Source organism: Lycium ferocissimum, chromosome 11 (genome assembly GCF_029784015.1).
Source record: "Lycium ferocissimum isolate CSIRO_LF1 chromosome 11, AGI_CSIRO_Lferr_CH_V1, whole genome shotgun sequence".
Taxonomy (NCBI): Eukaryota; Viridiplantae; Streptophyta; class Magnoliopsida; order Solanales; family Solanaceae; genus Lycium; species Lycium ferocissimum.
The window spans coordinates 24,989,021-25,002,204 of NC_081352.1; positions in this window are offsets into that span (position 1 = coordinate 24,989,021).

The following is a 13,184-nucleotide window of genomic DNA, read 5'->3' on the forward strand; positions in this document are numbered from 1 at the left end:
TCCTTATTTTAAAGCAAGGTGGCTAAACAAATTTGGTGGCCTAAAGCCAAATTGCAATACGAGGCCTTAATTTATTTTGTGTCATATATTCCAATGACAAATATAGATGACTCAAAAAGATCTATATTCGGAGGTAATGTAAAGATCTAAAAGAGTTTTTTTTTTTCAACACTAATATCAATCATAATTTCAAAAAAAAAAAAAAAAAAAATCTTTTTTATACTCGTTTCATCACAACATACTTGTCATAGTTAGTTTCTAAAGAGTCAAACCGTATACATTTTGATCAACATTTTAAGATGTATTTTTCATCATATTAATATGAGAAAAATTGCAAATTACAATGCCTTTCGTATAGTTTTAGAATACCTACCTTTTAATAGATTGAATTAATCAAATCTAATTTAGCTTAGACTATCAACCGAATTGACTATCGAGAAGTGAAAGATTCCAATTATTTTAAAATGGAGGGAGTAAATATTTCATAATTTCTATGCTATACTTTTTGATAATTTCTTTTTAACAAAAACATATACACATACTATAATTTAAAAAAGGGCCCCCAAAAAGCAATGGCCTTAGAGCCTTACCCTCTAGCCGGCCCTGTTTTGAAGATTATTGGATCATTGGTACAAATGCCTTTATTTTGGGCTGGTCTTTAATTTTTAGCCCTCCTATCTTATTGTTTTACTTTTTAGCCTTTCATTCATTTAAGTTAATGATAAGCGGACAAAACTATCTCTCTCATCCCACATAACTTAAGTTCCTTCTCCAACTCATCTTCTTTCCCAACTTCATTCTTCTCTCCTCCTTCAGATTTCAAACCCAGGAACTCCAAGTATAAACAATAGTGAATTTCAAATTTTGCCATCAACTTTTCTCTAACATCAACTTCAAATTGTTAGATCTGAAGGAAATAATTTAAGCACGCGCGTTTTGTAATATGAAACTGTCAGTATATTGAGAAGAACTCATTTTGTTTCTTTTGCTCGGTTACGAACTTCATTTGGATATAAGAGAACACTTTGAAATCCAATTGATTTTTTTTTTATTGGAGTGATAATGTGGGTAATAAATATATGGTCTGTGCTGTAATTTTTGGTGGTGGAAGAAAGAATTTGGTGGGAGGTAATGAATTTGGTGGTGGAAACAGTGGATTTGTTAATTGTGTATAATATTAAATTTTAAGCTATTAATTAATAAGAGAAGATTTATTTTCAACTATTTTGCCTCAAGGCATAACTTTTCATTATATACACTTACAAATTTTGCTCAATAGGGCAAACTTGGCTTGATTATTATTCAATTTATTTTTTTATATAAAAATTCAACTAGTTTTGCCTCAAATTCTGCCTTAAGGCATAAATTGACTAACTTTGCAACATACAATTAGGCCTTGAGGTAGAACTCGACTAACTTTGGAACATAAAATTAGGCCTTAAGGCAGAAATTGACTAACTGTTGAGTATAAAATTTTGACTAATGATGACGTCTAAATCCACTCCTCAAAGAGAAAGTGTGCACGATCGTATGCAATATAATTTACCCAACTATGAGTTGGGGTCAAATCCCACAAGGAACAATGTAAAGGCTATCAAGCAAGTAAGAAATTTTCACTTTCTACACTAAGCCAAACACTTTTTCAATATTTGATTTTTGATTAAAAACTAACAAAGCTAAAATTAACCCAGAAAACAGGTAAAATGATCAATGGCCACAAGCATGGATACAGGGGAAATTATTCTCAAGTAACGATCCAATATATTTTACGATTTTACAACTAAGAGCGAGTTTATGTTAATAGATAATGATTTCTAAAATCTCATTGAAAGTCTTCCAAACAAATCAATGAATTTCACTCTAAGCTTTTTAAAGCCTTAGAGTGTGATATTAGGCACAATCAATTTAACCTCAAGTTAACTATTCAATTCCTAGCTCAAGTTATTAGATGAGGTTTAAAGCCCCAAATCCTTATTAATTAATCTTTCCCAACCTCAATTTTCCTCTTCCGAGCTCAAATTGAAGTAAATGGGTGAGTCCTAGGGTTAGCTAATCCCTTAAGATGCATTAAAGATCAGGATTAATTAAGGAAACAAAGACCCACTTCATTAGCAATAAAAATTGCTCAATACATAAGCAAAACAAGAGATTTAATAATGAATATTCTCATAAACAAGATTTAAGTGAGAAAATAAAATACAACACACTTAGATGTTCAATACAAAGCAAGTAAAGAAATGAAGTAAAGGTTCAAGAAAGTGCTCAACCAAATATTCAAATCTTTAACCCGAAGTGTGGTGTAAGAACTCTAGCTCCCAAATTCGTGTGAATGACCAAAGATGAAAGATAATATTTTCCAAATCTTGTTTTTATAGTTCCTCCATTTTTTCAAGTCCAAAAATAACAAAATAAGCCTCCAATTTCAGATTTACAAATCTGTCCACATTTTGCGCTTTTAGCCACTTTTTTCATTTTCTTCAATTTGGTCTCTTTTTGACTTGTTTTTCACTTGGTTTCTTCCAAAGCTCTTCTCAATCATAAGAACCTATAAAATGGAAGTAAACGACATTAAATGCACTATTTTCTCAATCAAAACGTAGCAACAATCTAAGATTAAAGAAGAAATAAGTTGGTAAAATACCAACTTATCAACTAACTTTGGAACACAATATTATGCCTTAAGGCGGAACTTGATTAACTTTGAGATATAAAATTTTGACCAACTTTGGAACATAAAAGTAGGCCTTGAGGCAGTACTAACTTTGGAACATAAAATTAGGCTTTAAGACAGAACTTGACTAACTTTGGGATTTAAAATTTTGACTAACTCTGGAATAATATTAGGCCTTAAGAAATGACTTGACTAACTTTGGAATCTAAAGTTATACCTTAAGATCTAACTTGACTAACTTTGGAATCTAAAGTTATGCATTAAGGCCTTACTTGACTAACTTTAGAATCTAAAGTTATGCCTTAAGGCCAAACTTGACTAATTTTGGAATCTAAAGTTATGCTTTAAGGCCTAACTTGACTAACTTTAAATATACAGTTATGCCTTAAGACCTAACTTCACGGTGATCCCCATAGACTCCAAGTTGTTGTGCTTGATTCATAAGCCATTCTTGACTCACAATTTCCACTTTGTCAAGTTCTTTATCATGGTGTGAGTCGTTCAAAACTTGTAAAAATCCACCCATTGAGAAATCCATGTTCTCGACACTTTCTTGACTACTTTCAACAACCTCAAGTTGGTGAGCATTATGAGCCTCAACCAATAATTTCATTTGATCCTCCAAGATGCTAATAGCTTTGTCATTGCAACTAATTGCTTGAGTCAAGTCATTAAGTGCCTTTCTCAAGTCCTCGAGTTCTAACTTTAACTTTTCCTCTTTTTCAAGAATGTTCTCCAACATGAGCATTATCCTCTCATTTTGAGCATTTGAAACTTCTTCCACTTCCATATCCCTATCATCATCAAAATCAAAAGTAGAATCGTCATAGTGGGGGTTCGGGGAAGGGAAGGACAAATAAGCACAATTAGCTCAATGACCATTTTGACCACCACACCTATCAGAAATACTCCACTCCTAGATTTGAGATTGTGCTCAAAATCCGCCCCCGAGAGAAATCAAACAATTTCGCCATGAGTGTGGTCCTCTACAATAAGGACAAGGGTCATCAAAATATGAACAACTACCATCCGACCAACTTTCATTATATGATGCCATTTACCAAAACTAAGAAAATAAACATAGAAAATAACTACACAATATATTCACAAGTTTGGAGTAAAACAAGTAAGCTTAAATTCCAAACTAACTCAAATACGCCAAATTGTTCCCCGGCATTGGCACCAAAATTGATAATGTCCAAATCCACTCCTCAAAGAGAAAGTGTACACGGTCGCATGCAATATAATTTTACCCAACTATAAGTCGGGGTCGAATCCCACAAGGAACAATGTAAAAGCGATCAAGCAAGTAAGAAATTTTCACTTTCTACACTAAGCCAAACACTTTTTCAATATTTGATTTTCATTAAAAACTAACAAAGCTAAAATTAACCTAGAAAGCAAGTAAAATGATCAATAGCCACAACATGGATAAAGGGGAAATTACTCTCAAGTAACGGTCCAATGTATTTTACGATTTTACAACTAAGAGCGAGTTTATATTAATAGAGAATGATTTCTAAAATCTCATTGAAAGTCTTCCAACCAAATCAATGAATTTCACTCTAAGTTTTTTCAAGCCTTAGAGTGTAATATTAGGCACAATCAATTTAACCTCAAGTTAACTATCCTATTCCTAGCTCAAGTTATTAGATGAGGTTTAAAGCCCCAAATCTTTGTTAATTAATCTTTCCCAACCTCAGTTTTTCTCTTCCGAGCTCAAATTGAAATAAATGGGTGAGTCCTAGGATTAGCTAATCCCTTAAGAAGCATTAAAGATCAGGATCAATTAAGGAAACAAAGACCCACTTAATTAGCAATAAAAATTGTTCAATACATAAGCAAAACAAGATATTTAATTCAACACTTGATAATGAATATTCTCATAAACTAGATTCAAGTGAGAAAATAAAATACAACACACTTAGATGTTCAATACAAAACCAGAAATTAAAGAAATGAAGTAAAGGTTTAAGAAAGTGTTCAACCAAACCTTCAAGCCAAAGTGTGGTGTAAGAACGCTAGCTCCCTAACTTGTGTGATAGCCAAAGATGAAAGATAATATTTTCAAAGTATTGTTTTTATAGTTCCCCCTGTTACGGTTCACATTTCATGGGCAGGATTAGCGCTCAAAAATCTACTTCGAACTTGTTGGTGCTCTTTCGGATTTTGTTTTGAAAAAGAGTCACCAGGAAACTAATGGTGAAGGGTTTATTCATACACCGTGAAAAAATCCTTGATAATCCAAAGTTCTAGGTAAGGGTTCTGGTGATCCCCAGGGAAGGTGTTAGGAGCCCTAGTATTAAGGATCCGTACTATACGGTAGACCTTCGAATTCCAATGTATGAGTATTTGCATGAACTGTTTGTTTAGTGTTTATTCCCACATTTATAAAATCTGACATTTGCATATCATTTTGAAAAAAATTGAATATATCCCCTTTATATATAAGGTATTTAGGTTCGAATTTATAATAACCGGATATGAATAGTTTCTCTTATATGTAAGAATAATATTGATTGTAAAAATATGAAGAGTTGTTTATATTTAAGTACGTAAGCACCGTTGTCCTAAGACGACTAGTTCATAATCATAATAATTCCAATAGCTGTATGTGAGTTTTTACAGCTTTACAAATACAAAATACAACTAATTAACACATAAGATAAAATGTAGATAAATAAATAAAGAGAAAGGGAAGGCTAGGGGCATACCAAGCCCCTAGTTGGCTATTTTCACTCATGGATGGGCCTTCTACGTGCTTCTTTTGATATTTGCTTCCATTTTCCCTTCGGACTCAATACATATATTCGGAAAGAAGTTGCCTGTTGGGCCAAAAAGCCAAACAGGTTGGCTGGACTTGGCCCGAGCGTCCATGCAGTAGAGGAGGAAGAAGAAACAAAAGACCCCTGTTAGTTTATAATCTTCTGAACTTATCACAGGCATATATACATAGACATACAGGTATAACACACATACTTAAGATAATAGTGGATTCAATATAAGTATGGTCTTGGCTAATTGGGCTTCGGCTGCCTAAAACAAGCGTGAGTGGAGTACCCAAAATCCCTATCCGGACCAAATGGGACTTGCAATTATATTCCTTTATTAGTTAGAAATGGGCTAGGCCCATTTGTCTTAAAATGGAAACTAAGCTTAATGTTTAAACTTGATAAGATTTCTCTGTGTCTAATCTATATGTATCTCGGTCTGCACACTCATTCACTTTTCCGTGTGTTTGTGATTTGTATCTGTGATGTGTATACTACATGTATACCCTGGCAATTCTTTAGTGTATTAGCTACACATTTATCTTTCATTTTTATATATCAAACAACATTTGTTTGCTATTATGATTAATATAGGCTTAAACTAAACAGATCAGTTACTAAGGCTGATGAGCTATTGTCCCAATTAAGCTCAGATTCGAGTTTCTAACAATTGAAGCAGTGCTTGTAGGAGCAGGGAATCAAAGCAGACCTATTAGCTATTAATAATCAGGGGCAGTACCAATATATGCATGCTCGAAATTGCCTCTATATCATTTAGTCCTACTCAAACAAAGAAGGTCACAGAGCAAATATCCATCAAGATGATAAAAATCAAAAGCACAAAGACTGCCCGTCCATCAGCTTTAGACACTCAGAGATAGCACAAGAAAAGGCAAGGCTTAAGTGTTCTCAAAGGGACAAAGCAACACAAAGATGACATCCCCCCCCCCCCCCAATCTTATTTAATGCTTATATAAAGTAACACACAAGCACAATAGATAGACTTATATAAGCTACGACTTAGATGAGACAATAAGGAGAAGAAACAGCTTACAGGTTTCAGTATCAATAGGATTTAAAAGCAAAAGGAATGTCTCAAAGAACACAAGCAATTGAAAAGGCCTTCATTCACAGCAGACATCCATGTTCAAGTTTTAATCCAGTTCTTCCTTTTTTTACATAAGGCCACTCAGTTGCCAACTCCTAAACCCACCACTAGTTTTCAGTTAAGAGAAGTGTACTTAAGACAATAGATTTGATCTAATCTTTACCCTTGATCTGATGATGGAAATTTGTGAAATCATGGTGTATTTAGGTGGCCATCATACACCCCACAGGTCCATAGAGATGCCATGGTACCTTTTATGTGGAGGACAAGTGTTATGAGGCAAGTAGTGCTTGGCTCTCCTTGACCCTCTCCCAAGGTACCTTTTAAAATGACTCCTTTATATGCTATGTGGTCTTTAGTGTGCCTCACAAACCCACAGGATGACACTAGTTCTGTCATTAAATCATTCCCCAAACCAGATACTCACAAAATCTTGATACAGGTAGAGCACCCTAATTTATTTACATACTAGGCTTATAATCCCTGAATCATTTTTAACTTCTTTTACTTATGCAGACTTAGGTGATCAAGTATTGTGTTTTTCAAGTCTAGTTGGACTAGGTGTATACATTTAGTTTCACTTCCGCTTCATTATAGTCAAGATAAATGCCAAACATCAATTGCCAGAGGCAAATCCTAAACGCATTAGTCTATCAAGACTAAGGAAATGGAAAATAAAAACATGATTCTGTATCCTTCTAAAAGAAACATAAAAAAAAACAGATTTCACTTTTAAGATTGAAATACTTCTTACATGACTGTGTGATTAGTCTGGTTGAGTCCTGATTAAACTTCACAGAGATGCTAACTAGTTTAAAGACCGGAAAACATCCCCATTTATCCATTTTTTAACATAATTCATCCACAACAAAACATGGTAAAAAAATGAATGTCACATCCTCATCCTCATTAATCGCACAGAACCTTTTAAATCTTACTTATTCTTTCCTAAAGACAGAGCATTACTTTCACACACATAGGCACTCAGCAAACATGTATCATTTTGTATTTACCCTGGTTAGTTTAGCATGAGGATCCTTTTACCTTCCTGTTTTAACTTCATTTAGTTCAGCAAGGTCTTTGCACTAACACTCCACTTAGATTATATCAGGATCATTTTGAACTATTTCTAGAGGATCTAGTAGACTTAAACACATTTAGACAAGTTTACATTCATTTAGAAACAGTCAAGCCTCACCTAATTACACTCTAACACTTTAATCACCTGTTAAACTTTTATCGGCATGCTCAAACTCATTAAGCCCTGTTTAGATCAATCATGACTTTTTTCTTAATCGGATTATGACCTAGACCACCAATCATGACATAAATAACACATATATGACTCAGGAAAGCAAGTTAAAGTTGGAGGTGATTGCCATGACTTGAAACTCTGCTGTGAAGCAGGTCCAATCTGAATGTTCAGATCTATCTCTCCCAAGGAATCACTTTGGGATCCATCAAATGCTCTAACGTTCATCCCGCTCTGGTGGATTTGGCCAACGTCGTAGCCGAGCTGTGTTAATATGGTTACGGGAAAAATGCTGATTCCTGCTTCATTATTGATGAGCACCCTTCCTATCGCTTTGTCATGATATTCTAAAGTGATGTAGAGAGCTATGTTATCGGAGCTTCCTTCAACAGGAAACTCTTCTTTGGAGAAGCAAATTTTATGTTCTCCAATGACGTGTACTACTAACCCGGCTAGATCCTTACTGGTCGTGGCCGCTGGCATGTGTGCATCATCTAACACTTTCATAAGAGCTTGCCTGTGTGATGGCAAGCTGGTCAGTAGTGCCAACACCGATATTTGTGCCGATGTTTTCATCAGATGTTCAATAATGGAATTGGTTGTATGCGCAGCCAGAAATCCTCGGCTTCTCCCTCGGTTATTGCTCTCTTTTAGGTATTCTTTTATCCTTGACTTCTCCTTTGGTTATTGCTCTCTTTTGGGTATTCTCTTTGTCTGCAACATTCTGAGCTAATTTCTTAGGGGTGTAACATCTCCCTGAGCGGGTCATGCCCTGAGCGGGTCATGCCCTCCTTGAGCGGGTCATGCCCTGAGCGGGTCATGCCCTAAGTGGGTATAATTTGTTACGCCATAGGTGCTGGGACCAAAGTCTTGAACCTCGGTATGACTGTTGGGATCAAAACTTTGAAGTTGGGGCGGTCCTGGAGTATGAGGAAAGCCACTGTTTGCTCGAGGGATTCAACTGCTCTGGGGACTAAAGCTCTGCAAGCTTCCCAGTCCTCGTCCCTTTCAATCATATGGAACCCATTATTCCCATTGTTGGGTAACGAATTTGGGTTCACATTGGAAGCTGCGGTTTCCAAGATGATTTCTCTTTTGTCGATGAGATCCTGGATTTTATGTTTGAGATCCATGCAGTCCTTTGTGTTGTGCCCACTTCCTCCTGAATGGTAGACACAAGTTTGATCGGCCCTGTAAAATTTGTTATCGGGCTGTGCTGGCTTTGGATAGACCTTCTGGATTAAGCCTGCTGCAAATAGACTTTCGAAGAGCTGAGCTCTAGGTTCGAGGAGTATTGTGAACTCTCTCGTTAGCTTTCTCTTGAAAGTAGGACGTGGAACATTATATACTGGGGGTGGTGGCTAATTTTGGTAGTTCTGAGGTGGTTAATATGCTTGTGGTGGGCGGTAGTTTGCTGTGGTAGGTGATATGTTTGTTGTGGTGGGGTTTGGTAAGCAGGAGCGAATACATGAACACTAGGCGGAGCTGTGTAGGCTGGTACAGTAGTGGTGAAGCTTGGCTATACGTAGTATACAGGTGCTGGGTTGTAGGGAGGTGTGGAGTAATTTATGAGAGGTGGAGTTATGTGGGAGGATTGTGGTTCTTTTGGGTTTGGGTTTGGGTTTGGAATGTGGGATATGCTGGTCACGTCCTCTTTCTTCTTGCTGAAGATTCCTACAATAGCTTGTCCAGATGCCTTGTTGAAGACACTGACTATTTTCCTAGATTTGAGACCATCTTTTATGGCCTCTCCCATTTTGACCAACTCAGCAAATGGCCTTCCAACCATGGACAACATTTACGTCGTAGAAATCAGGCTCATGAGACCTAATGAACACGGAGACTAACTCTCCCTTAGATATCAGTGGCTGCACGCGGGCTGCTTCGACCCTTCACCTACTGGAAAACTCTTATAGTTCTCTGTTGACTTCTATTTGTCCTTTTCGAGGTAGTAGAGGTCGGGTACCGTTTTGACTTTAAAGCAAAATCTCTCCATGAAGGATTCTGCCATATCCTCCCAAGTGAGCCATTGGCACATGTCTTGGGTTGCGAACCACTCAGCGGCTTTGCCAGTTAGACTATGACTGAATAGTCGCATAATCAGAGGTTCATTCTTTTTAACCCTAACCAATTGGTCACAGTAGGAGTGAAGGTGGGCCTTGGGATTCCCTATCCCATTAAACATTTCGAATTTTGGGATTTTGAACCCTTCTGGTAAGTCTAAGTCTGGGTGCATGCACATGTCATTTTATCTTAGGCCCGTAACTTTTCTTGCGGACATGTTGGATCTTTCCAATAGCTCTTCCATTTTCTTTTCTATATCTTTCTCGCGTTTGTCATGTTCAGCCCTCCAGGCCTTCTCCATTTCCTCATAATGATCCAAATTTTTATGCCCTGGAGAAGATTCATTTGGGATATTGGGAGTGAAGAAGGATACTTGGTGAGCGAAGTGGTTTAGCGGGGCAGTGATGGTTTGCCCAGTTGGTGGGGCTGGAGCGCGTATTTGTCTTGCTGGGTTAATGAATACCGGCTAGGGACCCTGATAAGAAGGAGCTGAGTGAGTGGTTCCTGGGATTTGGGTATGTTTAGTCGGTGATGGGGTGCAGTAAGAAGGACCAGCATGGTTTGGGTTGGTGGAGTTTAGTGGAGGTGGGATGGTTCCTGGTGGATATAGGAAAATGATCGGGTATTGGGGAGTTTAGTGATGGGAAAGGAGGATGAGGCCTTCTTCCTTCAGTCAAGGCGTCCTTGTCAGCATTGACTGCCTTATTCTTAGCCACTTTTTCTTGGAGGACCGTGACGGTAGTTAGTAATGTCGCAATCACATCTTCTTGAGATGATACTTCCTATGGTTCTTGGGTATCTCCATCGTAGAGGACGAGCTCATTCCTTACCTCTTCCTTGGTACCAGGCATTTTTTTCTTTTTCTTTGTCTGAGAGGGATGCTAACGCAGCTTTAGATCTCGTGAAATATGCCAGCTTGTGGTACTACACTAATCGGCCTCGTTTTATAAGATACGAATAACTCAATGGTAGAGAAAGTTAGTTACTTGGATATAAATATAAAAGCAAGATATCACATATCGGTATTTAAAAGCGCACGTAGCGTGTAAAGTCACGTATTAAGGCTAGAATACTGATTGATCCTTTGTTCGGTTAGAAAGTTATGGGCCTTTTTGGATTTGGGTAGATCTCGGTCCAATGGGCTTTGAGGTTGACTTACTTTGGCAAACCCTTTTCCTGTTACAAAAATTAAACAAATGGGGGGATGCGGGGATTATAATTTATATTATATAGAGGCCGAGTCTTACGTAGACTACCTACGTATCCTACCAGGGAAAATCAGGCCCTATCATAGTTCGTTTTACAAAAGAAGGATATTTACTTTTCCTAGATATCCTTTGGGCTAACCCTAACTAAAGACATCCCCAGACCAGGCCCTATAAAAGCTTCCCACGTATCCCTCCTAGGGACATTAGGTCGATGCGGTTCCTTACATATTTATGGGGAGGGGCAATTTTTATGTGCAAAAGTGGGGGACACCTAATATCTATCCAAAAATATAGCTCTGCAAGTCGCTGTCCTTACAAACTCGCTCTCTCATCTTTCCCTTCTTCTCAGTACTGTGGCGAGAGGATGACCAAAATCTCTCCCGTACTGATCTTTTGCTCGAGCTCGAGCTCGAGCTTAAACGTGTAACACTCTTTTATGTTATATGCCATAGCTCCAGTATTGTACAAGCAAAATTTACTCCTGTTGGGCCCTAATGGCGCAGGCTCGTGGACAGGCTCCATAGGTCTGATCTTCCTTAAGGTAGCCAGAGTTGAGAAGATGCAGGCGTGCGATTCCTCGAAGACTGTGAAATCATATCGCCAAATCTGGGTTTCGGCGGTGACCCCTTTTCTGAGATGACAGGGTCATGGACTAAAAGGATATGTGGGCCCCATAGGGTTCTAATGATCTTATCGTCTATCATGCTGATGATTCTCTTTCTCAACCCTAAGCATTCATCCAAATTGTGCCCTTCCTGGTTGCGGTGAAAAAGGCACCTTTTGTAGGCATAGACTAACTCAGGGGTTGGCAATCGGATTCGGGAAGAGCAGGGCATTGCGATTGCCCGCATTCTCTCGAACATTTCCCTACAGCTGACGGGCTCAGGTGCCACCCTGAATAGAGAGGATAGAGCCTGAAAAGCTATGCCCCATAATCCCGGCGCCTGAGAATCAATCCTTTCAAAATTTCCCTAGACCATAGTAGACGTAGCTGGTGCTGGCTCCGGAGAGGGCACATAGAAATCTGATTCCTTATCAGTGCGTACATCATAACTGGATTCATCGTCCACATCACGTCCCTCTACTTGGAACTCGGGAAACATTGTAAAAGGATGCATTCCTTCCTTGTCCTCTACGTTCACAGGCTTGGACTCTTCTAGTTACATGTCCTGGGGTTCGGCCTCCCCCGACTATTCTTCCTTGACTTTCTGTGGTTTGGAGGCTTCTTCCTGAGGCTCCGATTCCTCCAGCGGATCCATTACCCATAGGTCTGATTCTACCTTCTGATTTTCATTTTCCTCGGGGACTTCTTCTCGAGGCGTCTCTGGCCTCCTTTCCAAGGGTACGTAATTCATCACTAACTCCCTTATTTCTTTCGGGCATCCCCTTTGGTGAGGTACCAACCAAGTTCAGTAATCTGTCGACCTCCTCGATCTTTTTCCCAATCTGTTGCAAATGTTCCTCCATCTGTTGAACCTTAAGACACAACATCTCGGCAGTCTCTGCCAGGATGAACGTGTTGGTCTCCTTGGTTTGCCATTTGTAAGTCAACCTTTTTGAGTGGAGATAAACTAGGGTAAGTCCTATGTCAATTGGTTTTTCTTTTAGGTATGTAATTTAAAATATTGGATCATCGTATTCAGGCTTTAATACATGATAGCACATAGAGCAAGTAGGCATGTGAAGCATGTAGCAAGCAGTCATGTAATTTGTAAACAGTTATACTACTAGTGTCCCTAAGGCTTTTTGAGCCAAGGCTGTCCTAATCGTTTGAAACATGCAAGTGCCTTTGTAAAGATGAACCATTGCCCCGAAAAATTATCATATTAATAATAATATCTTCCCCGAAGGGATTACAAAGGTGATGAAGCCGACACATGGCTATAAAAAAAAGCAAAATCAACGGCGTTCTCCCCCAGCAGATGATGTCGATGCTTGACTTGTTTTGGCCTTTTTGGCCCTTCGAATGGTGGTCTGAATGTAAAGGCGCATTTGATATAGCTCCATTCTGACTATCACGAGATCCGATTTTTATAGAATCTTAGCCAGACGCTCGTCTGTGCTTTCCAAACATTCTTTCAAACGGTCATCCCCTTGTGCTTCGTGACGG